At 36.8% G+C, this 23,195-nt stretch overlaps 1 pseudogene; it reads right to left on the bottom strand.

Moving 5' to 3' along the window:
* LOC123810308 overlaps positions 1–19,043 on the bottom strand; it is a 28,701-nt pseudogene extending 9,658 nt beyond the window's left edge.
* Between the last annotated feature and the right edge of the window lie 4,152 nt (positions 19,044–23,195).

The following is a 23,195-nucleotide window of genomic DNA, read 5'->3' as shown; positions in this document are numbered from 1 at the left end:
GAGAGGATTAATGAGTCACCATGGTACACAAAACAGGTTGACAAGTCTACTGATGTTGGCAACAAGGCAACAACGTTTGCTTTTGCGTAATATATTTTCAGAAGGATATGCTGTATTCACTTTTGTTGCCAACCAACACCACAGCTGTAGAACTATTTGAGTGTTTGAATGATTATATGTCAAGAAAACTGATTTGGTCATTTTGTGTTGGTGTGTGCACAGAAGGAGTGGCTGCCATGACTGGACGGCTTTCTGGTTTCACTACTCGGGTCAAAGAGGTCACTTCTTAATGTGAGGTAACACACTATGTCATTCTTACAGAAATACTAGCTAGCCAAAAAATGTCACCTTAACTTAGCAATGCTTTGCAGTATGTGATTAAAATGATCAATCGCATTAAAGTATGTGCCCTTAACTCACATCTGTTCACACAGCTCTGTGAGGAGATGGATGCGGAACACACACATCTTCTTTTATACACAGAAATGAGATGGTGTTGTACAGGTAGATCACTGGACAGAGTTTCTGAGTTATGAGAGCCACTCCAGAGGTTTTTTTTGGAAAAACAGTCACCATTGGTAGTATGTTTCAGTGACACAAAATGGGTCAAAAAACTTGTTTACTTCTGTGACTTATACAACCTGCTCAATGAACTCAATCTGTTAGTTCAGGGGAGAATGAAAACTGTTTTCAAGTCGGCAAAGTGGCTGCATTCAAAGTCAAACTGAAATTATGGGGCAACGAGTGATCATTGGGATTTTTGACATGTTTCATACATTAGCAGAGACTTTGAAAGCAATTGGGTCAGGGCCTTCTTTCTCCTGGCTGGTATATGATCAACTGTCTCAGTTTTCAAAAGAGTTTGAGCATTACTTCCCAACCACAAAAGAGCCCTGAACTGGGAAGGAATGGAACTGTGATCCATTTGTGATAAGCCAGGTGAATTGACTTTGTCTCTGCTAGAAGAAGATCAACTGCTTGAAATTGCAAGTGAAGATGGCCTTAAAAGTATGTTTGAGACAGCTTCAAATCTCCATAATTTCTGGATTAAAGTCAAGGTGGAATATCCTGAGATTGCCACAAAAGCACTGAAAAGCCTGCTTCCATGTCCAACATCTTATCTTTGTGAAGCAGGGTTTTCTGCAGTGACAACAATCAAAATGAGGTGACACAGTAGACTGGAAGTAGGCAACACACTTCTGTTGTCACTGTCTCCTATCACCCCCAGATGGGCCCGTCCAGTTGTGGGAAAACAAGCTCAGGGCTCCCACTGATTCTGCATTATGGTGACTTATATAACTATTTCATTATATATTACAATATAAAAATAATAGAAATAAAGTGCACAATAAATGTAATGTGCTTGAATTATCTGAAATCTACCCTCAAACCCAGTCCATGGAAAAACTGTTTCCCATGAAACCTGTCCCTGGTACCAAACAGGTTAGGGATGGCTGCACTAGTCTGTGAGTGAATGAAACAACTATGAGGCATTTACACAATGGAATACTACTCGTCTGTTAAAAAGAAGAACATTTTACTCTTTGTGACAGCATGGGTGGACCTGGAGAGCATTCTGCTGAGTGAAATAAGCCAGTCAGAAAAAGATAAATACCATATGATTTCACTCATATGTGGAATCTAATGAACAAACTAAAATATGCAAAATTGAGACAGACTCATAGATGGAGACAGGTTGACAGTTATGGGGTGGTGGTGGTTAGAAGGTGAAGGGTTGGAGTAAAAAGGGAAAAGGACTCATGGACATGGACAACTTTGTGGTGATTGAAGGGAGAAGTGGGTATACAGGGGGATAAATGGTAATGAAATAATTAAAAAACAGAAGTTAAAAAATGGAATTAGTATGTGAAAACACTCCTCATCTTTAATATCGATACTAATTTTTGGGAAAATAATTTAAATATTTATATATTTTGATGGTGCATAATCCTGGTTCCTGTCACCTAAAACTAACTAAAGTCAGACTGAATAAAATTCAAATTCACATTGCTCTTGTACTCCTGTCTAGCTTGTTCTGCCAAATGCATACTCCAACAGAATTTTAAGTCACACTGCTTTTACAGTCATTGATGATTTTGGTCAGTCTCTTTGTAGCACCCTGCCATGTGCCATACAAAAACTATTGTCTTGTCACACAAAAATAAAATTTAAATATAAGTAATATACACATATAGATCAGCAACTTTCTCACAAAACCTCTGTCAAGTAAAAACACAAATTCAGACTAGCTAAGGAGAGACTTTATAGGAAAGGATTCTTGCATGGGAGGAGGGATGCATACAGTAGGAGAGAGGAAACTCCTGTGCAGGGAGAACATTGTGACTGAAAGACAGACAAGTGTAGCAAGAGTTCAGCAAAAACAGTTTTTCTTTTATGAGAGAAGTGAATGAAACTAGAAGTAACTAGGGGTGGGGAAGTGGGATGAAAGGGGATGTTGTGGTTGAATGATAATCGGTTTACTGAGACCTTCTCAGGAAGGTCAGTATGCCGACTCCCATTGGCGGGCAGCTAATGCCAGAGACCTGGGGGAAAAGAGAAAAGCTTAACTAAAGTTTGATGAATTCCCTGTGGGAATATACAAATACCAACAAAATGAGATGAGAAAAGGTTATAGTCCAACTTTGCTAGAGTGAGGGAGTCAGCCACCACCACTAGGGTTTGGCAGAGACTCAAAAACAGGCAGAGGATTAGGAAAGCTTTGTACTAGAAAACAGGGAAAGCTTCAGGTGTGCTGTGATTGGAGGCCACTGGCATGGAGAAGCTGAGAGCTGGCTAACTAGAAGCAGATATCCTGTGTGATTGGTTAGGGGTACATATTTTACTTTCTCTGATTCATTCTAAGTTGAATACAAGAGCAAACCTTAGGGATGCTATCAGCTATTAATCAAGTTCTGGCCTTTTTGAGGCTGATTGCTGCAGAAGTTATTGCATAGCTTCCTGGATTGTCATTGGAGATAGCTCTCTTGTTTCCTGAACGCCTGATACTGAGCAGGCTGGCTTCCTCGGTTCTTTGTTATAGAGGAGGTGTTAGTTACCTTGGCAAGTTGCTGCTGCAAGTGTGGATCAAAGTTCTGTTTTTATATGTGGACCAGCCATTGTTCATTTGTAATTCCCTCTCTCAAAACATTTTGTTTTCTGTATCAGTGTGGACAAAATAATTTAGATAGTCATTTATTAGAATAAAAATGGGAGTTTGGAGGGTCTATGTCTGGGTTTATAATAGGTAAACAAGGCAGACATACAAGGAATCTTATCTAAGTTATAAGGGGAAACATGCTTTTTTTTGTTTGTTTGTTTGTTTTGTCTTTTTGCAGTAGGCCATTTCTAGTAACATGAAAAGTTGAGGGGATTTTTTAACCTTCACTCAGCCTCACAGGGTGCATGTAGAATTCAATAGTCTCACCTCTGACCATCATTTACATAGCCATATTCATATACATGTGGATAGACATGTAATCTGAGTTATGGACATAAACATCTCACAAAAATTAATCTAAACATCTCTATTACATAGTTTTTATTTTTATCTCAAAAGACAAGATATTTTATTTTGAGTCTTGTTTGTGTTTAGTTTATTTTTTATTGTTCTATTATGGTTGTCCCAATTTTCCCCCATTTCTCTCCCCTGCCCCACCCATCCACCATTCTCACAATCAATCCCCACCCTGTTGTCATGTCCATGCGTCATTTTTACTTGTTCTTTAACTAGGCCCTTCCCCTTCTTTCCTTCATTATCCCCCACTTCTCCTATGGTCCCTGTCAGTCTCTTCCTTGCTTCCATGACTCTGGTTCTATTTTGCTCATTTGTTTGTTTTGTTGATTAGATTCCACTTACACGTGAGATCATATGGTATTTGTCTTTTGCTGCCTTGCTTATTTCACTCAGCATAATTCTCTCCAATTCTATCCATTTGAAGGGTAGGAGTTCCTTTTTCTTTCTGCTGCATAGAACTCCATTGTGTAAATGTACTGCAGTTTTTTTTTTAAAGATTAAATATTTGGTAGCATGTCCAGGGCTTCTCATTATCTCTCCCAATAATCCATTATAAATGCTTTATAAAGCATTTGAGGAAGTTTAGAAAAATTTTACTCACCTAATGAGGTTTGTTGCATTTTAAGTCTGTTGAATATAAAGCCTTTAAACCATCATGAATATAAAAACTTCTTCCCATGATACTGAGATTAATAGGTATCTCATCCGTGTTGGCCATATATATGATTCCTCAGGTTTTGATCACCTTACCTTTAGTGTTAAGGGCTCAGACATAATTTTATGCAGCCCTTAGTTTCAATGACTGCTTTTCCATAGTCTTGTAAACCTTCTGGGATCAGTGCTTGGAACAGATATAACAGACATTATACTTTAGGATCTACCTAGAGTGTATTATAATTCAGAGCTAAAAAATGCAGAAAAAGGTTCATTGATAAGACTGTTTATTATCACTCTCATTGATCTCCTCAAATTTAACCCCATGTGGCCATAATGACTTACTAGAAAAGTCTCAGGAAATTTGAAAGGGCTGTTTCAAAAAGTGTGATTGCCTTGTGTGGACATCTCTTTGATCACCTGAAAGTGAAATAAATTAGATGGTAGCACTTCCATTGCTGCTCTCTCATTGCTTAATCTGTCAGAGCAATATCAATATGAGGCTTCAAAACTGAGCCATACATCATTTTGAAAAAAGAATAAAAAAAAAGGGAAACAAATATTTTCATATGTAAAACTGCATTCTGAAACTTAAATTTGCAACAGTGGTGTTTAGAAATGTGATCTGTGAAATAGTATGCATAGTATGAAACAGCTAGTGGACAACACAGGGTCATGTGAAGGCAAATATGAGCAGAATGGATCAAAGAAGTATATTCTGGGATTCTTAATGTGAAAGAGAACATTTAAACACTAATTTTTAAGTTGCTACAGAAACTCCCTATCTCCCCAACATTTGTAACTATTCTGATATATAACTATTCTGATTTACTTTTTAAATATTCTATTTATTTTTAGAAAGAGGGGAATGGAGGAAGAGAAACATCAATGTGTGGTTGCCTCTCATGTGCCCCCTACTGGGGACCTGGCCTGCAACCCAGGCATGTGCCCTGATTAGGAATTGAATGAGCTACCCTTTGCTTAGCAGTCCGACACTCAATCCACTGAGCCACACCAGCCAAGGATAACTATTTTGGTTTAAATGTTAAGGTATACCATGTGCATACCCAAATCATCAAATATACTTGTATATGGGGAAAATAACTGTGTAAACATTTGTGACTCATTAATATTTCTATGTGTAGAATTTTTGTGTGTGTTTTATATCAGTAGGACTCTATAAAATGTGTTGCACGTGGGTCACCGGCCAGCAGTGACCACGGAATGCTGTGGATGGCTCAACGATAAACACGGGAGAAAAAACAACACATGCACAGAGACAAACTAGTTTCTGTGGGGAAGTAGGGACGAAATGGCCACCCCCCCTAATGGGGAGCGCGCTGATTTACCGTCCATACCTGCTTTTATTGGGCTCATTTTGCATAATAATTCAGGTAAAGTACAGTACTCATTAGGGGGAAGTAAGGAACCATAGAAAATAAAGAACTCTGCCGGTCTATTGAGTTGGGGTCAAAGAGCTGTAAGACTGAGGAACAAACTAACTTCCTCCTAAGACCCTTCTCATTCGACTGAAAGCATTCTAAACAAAGAAGGTTTCACAGTAATTTTCATGCTCTTTCTTAGGCCTGATCACCCCAGGGAATCCGCATTTCTCAGTACAGAGCTGCACCACCCTGTCATTATTTCAGGCTTAGGTGGAGCAAGGGAACTAAGGCAACCGAGAGACAAGGAGGTTTTTTCCCAGATGCTGAGAACTCAGGCTATGTCAAAGCCGAGGAGCGAGGGTCCATCACCCCCTTTTGCTGCAGCCCCCCAAGTCCTTCTTTTGGGGGGCCTCCCAAAGTGATCGTGCCTGTCTTAGGTCGTTCCCCCCGTGGGGAATCTTACCCGTCTTTGGCTAAACGGCCAAGCTTTTTGGGGTTCAGTCATGAATAAAGCAGCAGAAGCAGCATTCCTGCCAGGAAGATAAGCTTTTGTCTCCTTGCTGGCTCATGGTTCCAAGGGCGTTCCCTTAGCCTTAGCCTAGGCGGGGGTTTCAGCTTCTGATACCAGTCAGGGCGGTTCCCAACAAAAATGGGGAATATAAGTGGGGATGTAAAGTACAGTTTAATGAATATAGTCAATAATATTGTAATAACTATATGTTGCTAAGTAGGTACTAGATTTCATAAGTTATATAACTGTCTAATGATTATGCTGCACACCTGAAACTAATATAATATTGAATGGCAACTATAGTTAAAAACAAAAAATTAAATTTAAAAAACCTGAAATAAGTTTTAAAAAGTAAATAAAATTTCATAGACGTATTGTAGTTAATAGTAAAGTCCAAAATATGGGCATCTTTAGGATGAAATCAAGGAAGCATTAAAGCATGTAGCAGGATGGGTAAATAAATGAAAGAAAGAAAAAATTCACAAAATACAATTCTGGCTATAAGTATGAAGAGAGTTTTGCTATTAGTTCTGAATCATATGCTAAAGGAAACCAAGATTAATCAATTAGATTGCAAAAAGTTGAGAACTTTGGTAGCAAGGTCCAGTATAAAAAATCAGACTTAAGCCTGATGATGTTTCCTGTACAGGTGAAAAAGGGGGAGCAAAGATGAAATAAGTGGGGGTTGAGGTAATCATGTTTTAAATTCTGCATTTATTCCATTTGGATCTACAAATCCACAACATCTAGAATGGCTTAGTGTGTTCTTTAATCTACAGAGCTTTTTCCTGTAAAGATTTCATAGTTCCATTGAATAACAAAGCTGTTAGAGACGTTACATGTGCCCCACCTATATCCCCTTATCTTTACCAACTTTGTGCAAGCTCACCTGTCTTCCAACTTCTAGAACCTGTATTCTTTTACTGAGATCTTTGGCAAGTAAGCAAGTTTCATCAACCAAAGCATAAGTCCCATTGTGCTGAGGATTTAGGACCACTTGGGAGCAGAGTTTAATCAATGACTAAAGGGAGACGATGAAAAACTGCACCAATCTCCTTGTCCCTTGTGTGGTATCACTTGGAGGCATAAACTTGACACTGGCTGCTAGGGTTAATCTTTAGTGATCCACAGTGGTAGCTGGGTTGATAATGTGCCTTGCCTACCTTGTCTTATTTCCCATCCCCTTCACCTTTCAAACAAACAACTTGCAAGAGACCCTTGCCTCAGCTCTACCACCAAGGAACATAAACTAAGACAAAAATGAATTAAGCTATTTTATATGTAATGTAAATGTATCTCAGTTTACCCTCTATTTACAAGGATGTTACCATAAAATAATCTGTTTGGTGAATGGATATCTGAAATATCTACTTGAGAGAGACAGGGAGAGAGAGATTGATTTAGAAAGTGGGTATTTCAATGGATATAAGAAAACAAGACATTCCAGTGCAGGCATTTTCAAGAAACAAGGGATGGTGTGAGCAGCAGCTCATAGTTGAAGTTAGTGATATGGGTACATGTTCTGAGTCATAGCTCTGGCCCCTGCTCCACATGAACTCTACAAGTGGCCAGGCTACTGAAGGAGCCTCTGTAGAAGGACAGCCTGCTGGGCCTCAGATGAAACATACCTGCTCCTCATTGCTTCCTTCTAGGACATTGTATACTAAGTTGTATCATCTTTTTTCCCCCCAATAAACACTAGACTCATTTATGGGAATACAGCAGGCAGTGGGTGCCGAGATTGAAAAAAAAGAGCTAGGATCTGCAAATTTTATAGGACATTATTTCAAGCAAAAAGAGAGTTGTGCACACCAATTGACATTGATTTGTGTGCTCTAGTGTTACGGAGATACCCACAATCCTAAAAAGATGCTCAGGAGAAAAATAAGCTCATTTCTCCAAGGACCACAGATTTGCATGTGGTTTCAATGGTTTACTGCCAGTAACATGGCTTGATATTCAGATCCTTTAAAAATTTTAGGAAGATCTACTGGAAATTTTCATTGCTATGTAAGTAGATTGCCAGTCTCCTTAAAATTAAGAGTATCTTGGTATTCCCACCTATAAAAATTAATATAACACAGCCAAGAGTACATTCTCTGTGGTTCAAATTCTTCCAGATTCTTTTTCCTTGTGCATTTTCAATTTGTAGATTTAAAAATCAGAAATTACCACTTAAGAAAGCAAAATGATTCTTAAATAAATATGTAAATTTTGCCTGATGCATTTTTAATAAATACATTGTTTTACAAGAAGCTGTTGAGAGTCACTGTCTCTTATGAGCCAGAACAATCTGAGAGAAGAAAACAAAGACCATATCCTTATGATGGCTTGGGTTGGTGAGCTCTGCACCCCTTCTCTCTATTAATATCTTTCTGTGCTGGAGCATCTTTCCAAAGCTTACTGTTCCCACACCAGAAAAGACAGCTAGTTTTTCCTTTTGTATATTCACTCTGATATGTGCACTAGTGGATTTGGGAGTCACAGGAAGACTAAACTTGAGCTCTTTCTCCCTATCTCCTGTCACTAATATCTTCTTAACTCCTAGTGTTCTGATTTTCATTTGATCCACAAGCTTTCATTGGTTTACAATGAAGAAAACATAGGCCACATTTAGGTAGAAAGTGGATGCAATTCACACAAGTTGGAAAACCAAACACAGGGAAGAGGCTTTTAGAACTTTTTTTAGGGACCTGCTACTAGTCTCCAAGTATTCACTACATACCAATGTCTCTTTTCCCTCAATTTTTTTGAAAAGTTAAGAGCAATTTGTTGAATTCAGACCAAGGGAGTAGTGACAGATTATGTGACAGCTAATAATAATAATATTAATGAACTCTCATCATTAGATAATTATGGGAATTTTTATGAATAATATCAACTTTCATTTTGCTAATACCTTACTGTAGCTCTTTGATGATAGTGCCAACCATACGTTGTTGATAAATGTCTCAAAATGTACATCAATTTGAGAGAGAATCTTATGGAAAGATAGGTCAATTTTTGTAACAATATTCAGTAATAATATAGGAGAATATGTGATTTCAGATGTCCTGGTTGCCACATTAAAACATTTTTTTTAAAAACAGATAAAATTAATGATATCCCCAACACATCCCACCTTTTTATTTTGATATTTAATCAATATAAACATTATTAATGGCATATTTGACATTACTTTTTGTATTAAGCCTTTGAAGTATGGTGTGTGCTTTACAGCACAGCACATTTCAATTTGGACCAGCCATATTTCTAGGGCTCAGTAGCCACCTGAGGCCAATGGTAATCACGTGGTACCGCATGTTGGCACAGTATCTAGGTACAAAATCCAAAGATAAAAAATGCTGCTATATTTAAGTCCAATAAAACACTCCAGTACTCTGATGACATTTTAGAGAAAGAAGGCAACTTATGTAATACAGTAATATTGTGATGAAACCTCATAGCAGATAATGCCTTTTTCCAGAATAAATTGCTTACATTTAAGAATTAGGTCTATGCTCAGCACTGTATTTCTTGGAGCCATCTCAACTTATTCCTTGGCATCTACAGAAGGATATGCTACTTTTATTGTCTCTGGAAAATGATTTATTTGGCATTTGATAGATAAACAATGATAAAAATGTGAAAGGTAAATTTTAAGAGCTATTTACATTGTGCATTTTGGAGTTTTTTGACTCAAACCAGAGTAAGGTTGTTTTATTTTATTTTGCTCTGTTTTGTTTTGTTTTCCCCTTCATGCTAGGATTAGTTTGTTGAGGTAACATGGCTACACAGAATAATACAGAATTATTGGGCTGGGCATTCTCTCTTTTACCATGTTGCTGTTATAGTCAGTCAAATAAAAGAAATAGAGGACATTTGAATGGCACCATTTTTTGTGGTTTATATATTAACTGCCTGCTTCAAGGAATGCAGAAAAAGTACACTGACTTTCCTCTGAATGTCCTGGGTGTGAAACTGTTGCTCTGTATCCTGAAAAGAGACCATTCCCAATTAATCTTACATAGCCATGAAGCACCAACAAACATTTGAAGCTAAAACACCAGTTTCTATAATGCTTGTAGATACATAAAACATTTTATCTGTCAGGCCATTAATACTATTTACATGTTTCTGACTATTAGTAGTAAAAATGTGAAGCTAATATAATGTATTAAGATTCCTTTCCTCTTTCTTATTGGAGTAATCTTGTATATCTCTCATACGCATACATCTTGCACTCCTTCATATTTTGTAAGAACTTTTCTTAACACTTAAAGTGTTTCTTAACAAGACACTTAACAAAGTGTATTATATTGTCCAGGAATGTTTCCACTACCTTCATTTCAACAGAGAATATAATTTGGGTCTTCTATTTGTCTATATTTACTTCTTAGCTCAACAGGATGTGTAAGAATCAATTGATAAAAACTCAACTATAAAAATGTGATCAATATTTTATATTAATGTATCTCAGTTTTTCACAAATTGTATATAATATCCCTTGCAAATACCAAGGGGACTTGTAATAAGTCAGGAAAAGTAAACACACACACACACACACACACACACACACACACACACACAAAATTTTCTATGTAAGAACTCTAGCCCTGACTGGCGTAGCTCAGTGGTTTGAGTGCAGGCTGCGAACCAAAGTGTTGCAGGTTCGATTCCCAGTCAGGGTACATGCCTGGGTTGCAAGCCATGACCCCCAGCAACCGCACATTGATGTTTCTCTCTCTCTCTCTCTTTCTCCCTCCCTTCCCTCTTAAAAAATAAATAAATAAAATCTAAAAAAAAGCTGATTTTTAAAAAAAGAACTCTAAGAAAATAGTTGCTTCTACTTACAGTTGAATTACAATTATGCTAAAATTAATTAATGCTAAAATTCTGCTTAATTTTAGATCTGGCATTTTATGTGAACTATAAAGCAATTTTAGAAACTTTCCCCAACCATGGGATCTTTTTTTCACAAAGTTCCGGAATATGTGGCTCTATTGGAAGAATTCAAAATTCAGGATAAATTAAGTCAAATTATCTAGAAATTGTTAGAAAGTTAGAAACATGATATGATAAAAAGAGAAATGTAAAGGAATGGTAAAAGTTTATGATTAAGAGATATTACAGAAAAATTACCTTAAAATCATTTTTAAAAGCTGGAGAATAGTACAGCCAAAACTAATATTCAGCTGTTAATAGTAGGAAGAATTTGAAAATATTTGTACTTTTGGGAATGTTCTAAAACTCAATAGCTATTAAAAATATTTTCTTATTTGGACAAATAACCACTCACAGGAACTTAGCCACTGAAAATGCATATTACATAAAGAAAAAGAAAATCCACTTCAAAACAGAGGTGATGAGAAGAATGTTAAGGAGCAAAAAAATAGAAATAGACTAGAGTATTATGTATTTTAATTAATTTAGAGTGCATTATATTTATATTTAACTAATCCTTTTTGGTGCAAATGTATGTTCGTGTGGTTTTCTAATAAGATCATAAGAAATCTGTCTTGCAAACTATAGTTTTCTATATCTTAAGTTATTTACAAGCATTTTTTCTACCCCAGAGAGTTTTATTTACCTCAACCCCTGGTCTTCAGTGATTATATAAAGTGCATTTTATACCATATTTTCCACTTGTTCATGCTAATAAAGGCAACACATTTTGTTAGGAAAAAAATACTGGACCTCAGATATTATATTCATAAGAGAGTCCCAAAGTTCCTGCCAGGGCATAGAGCACTTTCTATAATGTAGACCATTTAACACTCCCATAATGACCCTACCTAGAAATAAACATTCACTCTCCATTACTTTGCACAAATATTCCAAATACATCATGCTTATATGTATCACACGGCTAATCCATGTTGCCTAGAGGTTCCATTTGACTCTGTGGGGCTCGAATGTTTAGTCTCAGTCTCCCTTTTATGGCATTGCTATCCAATCATTTTCTGCTAGCATTTGATTCAGTTTAAAAGAGGCATATATTTGAGGAAATATAGAAAAAGATGTAAATATACTTTGTAAAATAAAAGTGCTTTTTTCTAATACAAGTATGCAACTCTATTTGCATAATATATTTTGTTCATTAATTAGTTGAATTAATTAGTTAACTCAATATTCAATTATTGAAAATAATTCAATAAATAATTATCTATAAGCTACTATGGAGAAAGTCAATAATCTAGTGATAATGGTACATGGGAAAGATATAAATAAGTAAGTTTTGTGCTGTCAAGGAAAGTTTACTCTATTAATGAAGACAAGCTGAACATAAACACAGTACATGAAAGAGAGTAATAAGTACCATGAGAATGAATAGAAGTATTTTGTTCTCAAAGAAGAGAGAATGCTCTTAGCTGTGATGATTGGAGAGTTTATGCAGTAGGTAACATATTAGAAAAATACAAAAAAAAGAGTAATATTTAAAGAGAATGTTAAAACCAGCAACAACAACAACAACAGTTCATATTTGGGAAATCTCAGTTGTATTTAGAAAATGATGCCTGCTGTGAGGAGAGCAGAGATGCTCTTCTGCAGGGTAGTAAACCACTTTGTTAAGGACCTTGACGGACCCAGGAATTAATCCTTGGTTGGGGTGGACTATTCACAATATTTGAGTAGAGAAATCACATCATGTAATAGAATTGTCGGAGGGTACTCTACTGTATGATATTTTGATGAAGGATGGTGACAGAACCTTGTTAGGATGAGGGAAAACTTGTGAAGAATGCAAAAGGTATTGTGTAAAGCAATCAACAAAGTGTTTGTCATAAAGAAACAGGAAAAATCAAATGCCTACTCTGAGAAGCTGGTGAAATATTTAACAAGAAAATGAGAGGCTGAAGTAGGAGGTACTGTGTGAGAGGAAGGACATAGCAGTGACAATAATATAGAGACTGGAGTGTGGATGTGCAGATGTTCAATGCGCCAGAAAATTTGAGGAATACAACACAGGAGTTATCTGGGCCATTCAAGATGTAAGTCTTTATTTACTTAAGCATTACATTTCATAGGCTAATAACTACTGATGTTGAAGCATTCCATAAGGATTGGGAGGGTTGGCTATAAGAAATGTAAATGATACAAGAATATGAGACATCCAGAGGTACAAATCCCATCAGAGCCCTGGTTATGTGCATGAAAGCTATATAAGACAAAAGAATGGAATGTCTCAAAAATTAGAATGAGTTCCAATTCTTTTTAAAATTTACACTAATTTCCTTATACTACTTGCATCTAGTCATGGGATACTACAGATTTTTTTAAGATAAAAATTCTGTTCTATTTTTTTTATTTGGTAAACATTTGTCAAATGTGATATATGTCACACACAACTTCGAGATCAAGATCAAAGCTGCAGAGAAAGAGCTGCACATGGTACAGACAGAGGATGAGGTAAGTATCAGAAGTTATGGAAAAGGATAAATTGGGCCAGCCATAGTCAGAGAGATGACAATGTGCAAGGATGAGGGAAGGCATTGGGCCATAATCCACATGAGATGTCAAAACTCAGAGGTTCACAGATCTGGGGTGCAGAGTAAGAATGAGAGCTTCAAAGACCTGGGAAACAGGTATACATCAAACAGCAGAGCAAGCCACCAAGGGGCAGCAGAATAAAGTAATAATTTAATCCCCAGGCAATGTCTAGTCAGTAAAAATTTAGGTATGTATAAACTAATAACTAAAATGTCACTGTAGGGTTTAACTCATTTGCTCATGAAGTCAGCCCTCCAAATTTAGAACTTGCAGATTCAACCATCTATCTATTAAAAATGTATTTTAAAATTACATTGTTGCTATTGTGTATGATATAGTTAGGGATACAATGGTTGCTTCTGTATTGAACATGCACAGACTTTTTTAAAAAAATGTAATTATTCCCTAAACAATACAGTATAAGAACCATTTATATAGCATTTATATCATATTAGGTATTATATGAAACCTAGAACGATGTAAAGTATACAAAAGGATGTTGGCAGGCTATGCAAATACTATGCCATTTTATATAAGGGACTTGATCCTCAGATCTTGGTATCATCTGCAAAGGGGTCCTGGAACCAGTGCCCCACAGATACTGAGTGATGACCATATTTATTTTGTTATTGTTTTGCAGCAGCAAGTGTAATTTCTTACAGAATTTCTGTATGTCATTAATTATCAACTTCAGGTACACATTCAAGTAAGTTTTCAATGTATTGGTGATGGGGACCCAAAAAGTTTCAAAATGTCTTGGTGATTGGGACCCTGCCTGAGATTCCAATTTAACTCTCCTGATCATAGCCTGGGTGTCTGGAGTTTTGCAAGCTCCCTGTATGATTCATCTTGCCAAGACTGAGAGCTACTACATATGCAAAGCTCACCACAGTGGAGTTGCTCACAGGGAGGGGAGTGGGAGAACCTGTGTGCCACTGCCACACGAGTTCAATTCCATTTTTGAAGCAGAATCCCTGCGGAACACTTAGAAGACTGCAAAAACCTCAGTTCCACCCCAATTCTATTGAATAGAAATCTGAGTGCTGGAGATACAATGGGGTATAACTGATTCTGTTTACAATCCACTGTCATAGGTCTCTCTCACACATACTTTATAAAGATTTTTTACTTCATCTGAGTTTCCAAGCCTGTTATGAAAGACAATACTTTGACTTGATTAGGATTTAATGGTTCAGTGCTATTAGTTTTCCTCTTTATACTAAAAATAATTAACACTACTAATCATAGCTATATAACAATATTCTGCTAATTCCTGATAATTCAGTCTAGCCATATTTTTGTTTTTTGTTGTTGTTTTTTTTCGTTTTTTTTTTTTTCTTTAAGGAGTTACTGATTTAGCTAAGGAAAGAAGTGGATAATTACAAGGTGGTGGTGCAGTGGCTAAGTGCTCTAATAAAATTGGAAGGGGCATGTAGGACTGGCATAAGCAGGAGATCAACAACATCGCCCAAAGGAACCAGCAGGAAGCTTCCTTGATGGCAGAGATTTGAAGACTCTGGGTGGCTAACGACAGAACAGGATGTGTTGGAAGAATATGGACAAACAAACTAGAAAGCAGACAACACTCTAAATCATGCAAATTTCAGGATTTAACCAACATACAACCAAACTGCTTTCTCTGGGAGCTTGGTGATACCTCTCACCCTCCTCCCCTTTGCAGCTCTGACTGATGAGGTACATGCACAAATGTCTATTAATTTGGTACAGGACACATGAGAGGTTTCAAGAAGCTCACATGTATCTTTTTAGAACCAGCAACTCTGCTATCTAGTAAAAGAGGAAATAATTAGTTTTCATCTCTAATCAGTCAGATTGGCCATTCTTCCCACTTTGGGAGTTGAATTGAAGGTGGGTGATGAAGCAGAGCGGAGGGAGCAGGGCTGAGATTTCTCTCCCAGTACCCCAGTGACAAACACCGCTAGCTGCCTATTAACATTTATTTTCTACTTCTACCTTAGCAACATAACCCAGATTTTGTTGAAACTGTTACTGTGTTCAATTCCCTAATTTATTTAACTTTTTTTTTGGTGGGGGAGTAGTGGTATTTTTGCTAGTTGTAGAAGAATTAGGATTCCTGACACACTTTTCCTCAAGGGAGGAAATAACAAAAGTAAATCTCCTGTTCCATAAAGCATGAAAGCAAACATGCTTTTCTTTTTACTTAATGATAGCCAGTAAAATCTACTGACTTAAACATGTGTATGTTCCATCAAATTGCAGACTGAGCAACAGCTGGAAAAAAGAAGAAATGACACTACAAAATCCTTCAAATCTGTGCTACGTCTCTAAATAAGAGAAACATCTCATTCCTAAAGAATGGTAATAAGAATAGCTTAGCATTTCATATTAAGTCAACTCCTAAAATTATTTTGGAGTACAATCCTTCCAGGTTTTCCCAATTATTAAGTGAGAAATTTGCCAGAGCTGCCCCAGGAAGCATCCAGGACAGGATGTGTGGGTCCCTTAAATGGAGTGACAGCTGCCAGATAGTGCTGGAGTTCTGGCTTCTGCCTTCTGCCTACCTACTGTGACAAAGTTGTGATGATTTACCTTATGCTATGAGTATAGACACATCCGTTATGAAGAAGAGTGAGAAAAATACCAACAGTATTTCTTTTATAAAATTGACTAAGCAATTTGTAAGAGATCTGCACAATTATCTTCACATCTTTTTAAGGAGCTGATTATCATTGTGAACATTGCATGATTTTTATGGCTTGGACTTAAAATTAATGATGGTACTCAAGCTCTAATGATCAACTTTACAATAATGTTTTCCCCAAGTGTTTAGGGATGCAACATTAGGCACTGGTCCGACATTACTCATCAGTAACAATATCCCACTACAGAGATCAGATGCTCAAGAAAAACAACACAAAAACTATTTTTATTAACAAAAAAAAGGAATTAACCACAGTAAAAAATGTTATTTTCCCATGTTTTTTCCTACTAAAGAATTACATTCTATCACGCCTCTGATATTCTAGTATAACTCTCAGCCCAATAAATTCCTGAAGCTTGTACACACAAGGGTTTAAGCTTCTTAAATCAAGACACTGGGTGCACATTACACTGTGGGACAGTAATCCAGCTTTGAGATCCCAACATCAGACTTCACAGTTTTCAGAGATGTTTTGCTAGAAGCAAATACGTAAATGTAGAGGTGCAGCCAACATAGAACATTTATTTAAAAAACTTAGCGAAAATCCAGTTTGGCTGTCTGTCTATATACTTTGGGGAATAACATTTTCTCAATTATTATTCCATCTTTAAAGACCATTGTAATTAGAGTACACTGCTGAGTCCACATTCCAGCTAAGTCACCAACTAAGCAGTAAATTAAAGAATTGCACAATAACCTCCATGATATTTTGTATTAGAATAGAAATAGACACTATTTTTGGTATCTTGACTAGGAAAACCACTGGATAAATTTTATTATTGACAAACTCAGCAAAACTGGAGACAGGAGGAAGACCAGAAGAGCAAAGACTGTTTTTCCATGCTCTACAAATTCAATAGAATTATGAAACCCTAATTCCATACATAATAACTATATAAATATCAGCAAAGCATAAAAGTCAAACCTGGTTCTGCCAGCCCCCTTTACTCAGATATCAATTTCCCCTAGCCCAACAGGTAATTTTTATTTTATTTTTATTTTTACCAAAGTTGGACAACAATAATAAAACCTCTCCTTATCACTCACTTTATACACATCTCTTTCTGTTTTATTAAGACTACATTATTGTTCTGGAGGTGTGAGATGGAGAGCCAGTACCAGGGCTCACCAAAATGCCAATGTGTCAGAGGTCAGTTAGCTTTCACTAAGCTTGTTTTCCAGACATCTTTGCAATTAGATGTGTCTAACACATCTTTCTCTTTCTACTAACTTGATATAGATAGGCTTGTTAACCTTGGAATTCATGTGTTCAAAAATGATGAAACCATGAGATAGAAGAAAATTGAGTATCTAAATTATTAATTGGTGAAAAGTCCTGCCATGTTGGGAACCTCCCTGCCTGGTATCAGAAGCTGTAACCCCTGCCTAGGCTAAGGCTAAGGGAACACCCTTCGAACTGTAAGCCAGCAAGGAGACAAAAGCTTATCTCCCTGGCAGGAGTGCTGCTTCTGCTGCTTCATTCATAACTGAACCCCAAAGCTTGGTCGGTTAGCCAAAGACAGGTAAGATTCCCCAAGGGGGGAACGACCTAAGATAGGCACGATCACGTGGGAGGCCCCCAAAAGAAGGACTTTGGGGGCTACAGCAAAAAGGGGTGATGGACCCTCGCTCCTCGGCTTTGACACAGCCTAAGTCCTCATCATCTGGGAGAAAATCTCCTTATCTTCACTTCCCTGCTCCACCTAAGCCTGAAGCAATGACAGGGTGGTGCAGCTCTGTGCTGAAAAGGGTGGATTCCCGGGGTGATCAGGCCTAAGAAAGAACATGTAAATTCCTGTGAAACCCTCTTTGTTTAGAATGCTCTCAATTGAATGAGAAGCGTCCAAGGAGGAAGTTAGTTTGTTCCTTAAAAGTCTTACAGCTCTTTGACCCTGACTCAAAATAGACCCTCAGACTTCCTTATTATCTGTTGTTTGATCCTTACTTCCTAGCAATGAGTAATGAGCTTTTACCTGAATTCATATGCAAACGAAACCAATAAAAAGCCTCTCCAGAGGGGGAATGGCGCGCTCTCCCCACCAGGGAGGGTGGCCAAGTGGCGCCCTCCAGGAGAGAGGGTGGCCTAGGCACTCCCCACGTGAGGAGTGGCCCTGCTGTTCCTATTCCCCCACAGGACCTGGTTGTCTCTGCATATGTTTTTCTCGAGTTTCGTCGAGCCATCCGCAGCATTCCGTGCTCAAGGCCAATTCAAAGCAACTACTTTGGTCTTAATGTGTTAAAGAAATGAACTAAAGTATAAAATTTGGGTGGATTTGTTTGTTATAGCAGTTAAAATTACTTTAAGTAAGCACAAAAAGAATCATTAGTATTCCTTTATTTCAGTGATATCCTGCTCAGTTTGAAGGTTTCTCTAGGAAATCAGTCACCAATGTTTGCCTAATATAAAAGTGTACATATTTCTTCCAATAACACCAACCTATTTCTTTTATTAGAAAAGACTCATCCCTGCCTTATGTTTTCATGAACTTTTTTCTTTGTAAAATAATTAACTAATTCATTCAAATGTGTAAATGTCTAAAAGTGATTTAAACTTTGTCCCTCAAGTGTCATCTCTTTTATATTTTAAGAGCTTAAATACAATAATTTAAATGAAGGACTAAGATAAAAATATAAAATGACCAACTTCTGGAAGACATACTAATTTAAGAAGATTTTTGGTTTTATAACATATTGTAATGTGTTTCTTGCAAAGGAATATGTAAGGGATGCCCCCAGCCTGGCCATCCACTGGTAGAATCAGGTTAAGGGCTGTATCCTCCCACCTACTTACCTCAACTCCTGCCCCACCATAATATTTGCATTCATGGTAGTCTTTGAAATTAGTATTATTCCAGTGAAGTCATTAACTGTCAACCTGTTTTCTTCTTCCTCATTGACACCTGCTGACCCATAGAGCAGGAAGTCAGGGTAATTTCACTGGGGCATATGGACTGATCTGTAAATTTCCCAATTTAGAAATCAGTTAGAATATATCCCAGCCTACATTAGGATAAACTAATGTATGTGACTTCATGGAGATTTACCAAATAATGCCTGCTCTTAATCCTGTTTTGTTAAGTGTACTTGATTTATTAGAGAGATATTCAGTTGAGAAGGTCAGGTCTATTATTAACACAGGTCAAAGTGTTAATGTTCTTTTCAGAAAGTTTGCCCACACAGTCACTTCCAAAATGGCTATATTGTAGGTGATTTGCTCCATCTAGGCTGCTGTTCTTGATGGCATGGCATGAATAAAAAATCTATAAATCTGGAAAGGTCTAATTCTGTTTGAATGCCTACATGGATCTAAAAACCTGGTGGCATACTGGGATTGTGTTAAATGAACACCAGCTCAGGATTCACTCTGCCCTTCTTTGAGGGTACTGGGTCTTTTCCTAGTGAGCTTATGGAAGTGCAGGGGCTGGGAATGCATGCTAAATGGCTTCATCTTACAAGGGCCCTTAACATCCAATTAATTTGTATTTGTCCCCGTGCATTAGAGCAAATTGCTAAAAAATGCATAAGATTATTGTAGTTTTCTTGAAGTTCTGATAGATGATTGATGTCTTAATTAAGCCTATTAATAGTCTTCATAGGGTATGTTGTAATAACTTAATGGTCAGGTTGGGATTTAGGGTCACTATATTAGTTTGTTGAGTGCCACTAAATGAGTTTTTCTTTTCAGAACCAAATTGCAATTTTATAGCTAACTCATAAACTTAACTCAGCTCAAATACAATTTAAAAGGCTCAAAGAAGTGCTTATTTACCAAGCTTTGAACCACTAAGCTGTAAACTGTAAAAGTTAAATTCTAGCTATTAGAATTTTCAGTCTTTACTTGATAACAATTCTCTTTTAAGTAATGTTCTACATTTAATAAAAAGGAACATGTAAATTATATTACACTAAAGAGAAAGTTGCAGCAGCATGGATGGAACTAGAGAGTATTATGCTAAGTGAAATAAGGCAGCTGGATAAAGACAAATACCATATGATCTCACCTATAAATGGAACCTAATCAACAAAACAGACAAGCAAAATAGAACCAGAGACATGGAAATAAAGAACAAATTAACAGTTACCAGAGGGGAGGAGGGAGGAAGATAACAGGGGAAAGAAGGAGAAGAGACAATTCAAGGGACATATATAGAGCACCCATGGGCAAGAACAATGGGATAAGGATCAACTATGGTAGCGGAGAGTGGGGGTGGGGTGCGGGCTTTGGGCAGGGCAGGGGAGAGCAACAGGAAAAATGTGGGACAACTGTAACTGAACGACAATAAAAAGAAAAGAAAGTTGTAAGTACACACATACTAGTATAAAAGTGTATTTATTGCTTTTAATAAACTTAAAAATCATAATTGCTTTAAGTTCTCGGTGTTCTTATTAAGCCTAATTTCAATCAACAGTGAGAAATACCAAAAAATATATTTGGTTTCAAATATGCCATAAAAAATTCCTTAATAGCTGAAATTTTAAAGGGTGAGTCTCCTTTACCCCTCTTTTAAACCTATACCTATGTTATTATTTTATTTAATTTTACATTTGACCTAAAAAGACTTTGACATTTATCATGTTATTAACAAAAGAAGCATTTTATGTATTTAAAAGAAAGTTAGCCTGCTTAAATTCTGATTCATGAATGGTGTACTTAGAGAGACAGACAAAAAGTCCATGTTATCTAAATCAGCATAAACATCAGTTTCAGAGATCCTACTAAATCCACATACTTTTATTTGTGCACTAAACCTTCCTGAAACTAATTCTCATAGCATATATAACTTATTGGTAGAAAAAAAGTGAGCTAAATAGAAAGATATAATTAAAAACAAGGTTTGACAAATAAGCTTCTATTACTACGACAATGCAGGTAAGCCAAAACAAGGCACAGCCCATAGGCCATTGAGACATAAGGTCAGCTTGGCTGTAGAGTTCCTTACACTTGTAGAAACAATGAATGCACTGGAAGACAAGTGTTTAATGGTTTGATGGAGAGACTGAGCTGGCATAATATGCAGACAGTGAATCCAAACCAAAGAAGTCTGAGATCCAGACAAATGTGGATAAAGGTAGGTTAAAAAATAAAGCAATACAAAAAAAAAAAAAAAACAGGAAAAATTAAGAGAAAAAAGTTTCAGAATGAGTGACTAAACAATGAAAAGGCTCATGACACCACCCTCCTAAATCTGCAGCAGAGAATGACATGCTCCCAGGGCATATCTACAGCCAGATATGCAAGAAGACTCCTTGGTGATAGTGTAGAGCCGGTTGGTGGGTTCAGGATCAGTGATAAGAATACCTAATAACCAGAATGCACATAAGATGAACCATTGTTGGTAATAGGATGATTCATTTGAACTTATTATTTCATGAAATACATACTCAGACTCAATGAATAATATTGTTTACATATATTAAGGTCATTTTTACTAGTATTTAATTTAAATCAACTTTATTTTGGAGAATGACTACTGAAGATCTGTTAATTTTCAATATATGATTTATTAACTAATTAATTTTTCCTTCATTCATCAACAAATATTTACTGAGTGCTTATTTACCATGTGCCAAGCATGGAAAATAAAAAATGATAGCATAGTACAGATTCACACAGCCTACAATCAAATCCTGAATCTAACATTTACTTGATGAATGACCTTAGACAATTCTGACCCCTTTGTACCTTAGTTTCATTATTTTTATGATGGAAACAATACCTACTTCACAAGGTTGAATTAAGTATTATTTTTTCTTTAAGAGAATTACTTACATCCTGGCTGGCGTAGCTCAGTGGATTGAGCGCGGGCTGGGAACCAAAATATCCCAGTTTCGATTCCCAGCCAGGGTACATGCCTGGGTTGCAGGCCATAACCCCCAGCAACCGCACATTGATGTTTCTCCCTCTCCCTCTCCCTCTCTCTCTCTTTCTCTCTCCCTCCCTCCCTTCCCTCTCTAAAAATAAATAAATAAAATAAAAAAAGAGAAAATCTTACTAAAGAAAAAAAGAGAGAATTACTTACAACACTTCCTGGTACAGTGTAAATAATATTTAAAAATATATTTTTAATTTTCTATTTTTAGAGAGAGGAGAAAAGAAGGAGAAAGAGAGGGAGAGGAACATCAATGTGTGGTTGCCTCTCATGTGCCCCCTCCGGGGGACCTGGCCTGCAACCCAGGCATGTGCCCTGATGACGAATCTAACCCAAGACTCTTTGGTCCACAGGTCGGCACTCCATCCACTGAGCTACACTATCCAGGGTTAAATTGTTTTCATTGTGAAAGAAAATAAACCATATTTCTTATGCTCAAAGAAAATATATTATAGCACAAAACAAAGAAATTATATAATAAAAACATGTCAGGGGTGTGATGTGCATAAATAGTGCCATGTGATACTAACAGGACATTCTCCCTCTCAAACAGTGATTTCATAGTAATATGCAATGAATTTGTGTTCTATCTGAGCTCTAAGACCTGTGCCAGTGTGAGTGAAAGCATCAAGAACAACACATTAAAAAGGCATTGTAGTTTAACTACTGAACATGGATTCTGATTCATGAAGCAAATGGTGTAGTGGAAAAGGCGAACTCAGGTATAGATTTCAGTCTGGTTCCCAAAATTTTTCCTGGTTAACCCATCAAAATTTGATAAGACTTTCTATATTTCCTTGGCCACTTTTTTCCTAGATATTAGTTGTTCTGCACAGGATCTATTAACCAACAATAGATGTTGAATAAATGGTAGCTGTTATTTTCATTTTTATTTAACATATATAACTATGTGACATATAAAATTGGAATGCCATTTTTCTCTTTACATCCTTCAATATGTTTCCATGTCTTAAAGAAAAAAAATTTATTTTCCAAGCCCTGCTTTTAAAAGATTTTGCTTCATTATTTTTAGAAAGAGGGGAAGGGAGGGAGAGAGAGAGAGAAACATCAATGTATGGTTGCCTTTCACATAACCCCTATTGGAGAC

This window comes from Phyllostomus hastatus, unplaced genomic scaffold (assembly GCF_019186645.2).
Source record: "Phyllostomus hastatus isolate PE091 unplaced genomic scaffold, TTU_PhHast_1.1 phas_scaffold_60, whole genome shotgun sequence".
Classification (NCBI taxonomy): Eukaryota; Metazoa; Chordata; class Mammalia; order Chiroptera; family Phyllostomidae; genus Phyllostomus; species Phyllostomus hastatus.
The sequence above is the reverse complement of the archived record's forward strand: the minus strand, read 5'-3'. Positions and strand labels throughout refer to the sequence as shown.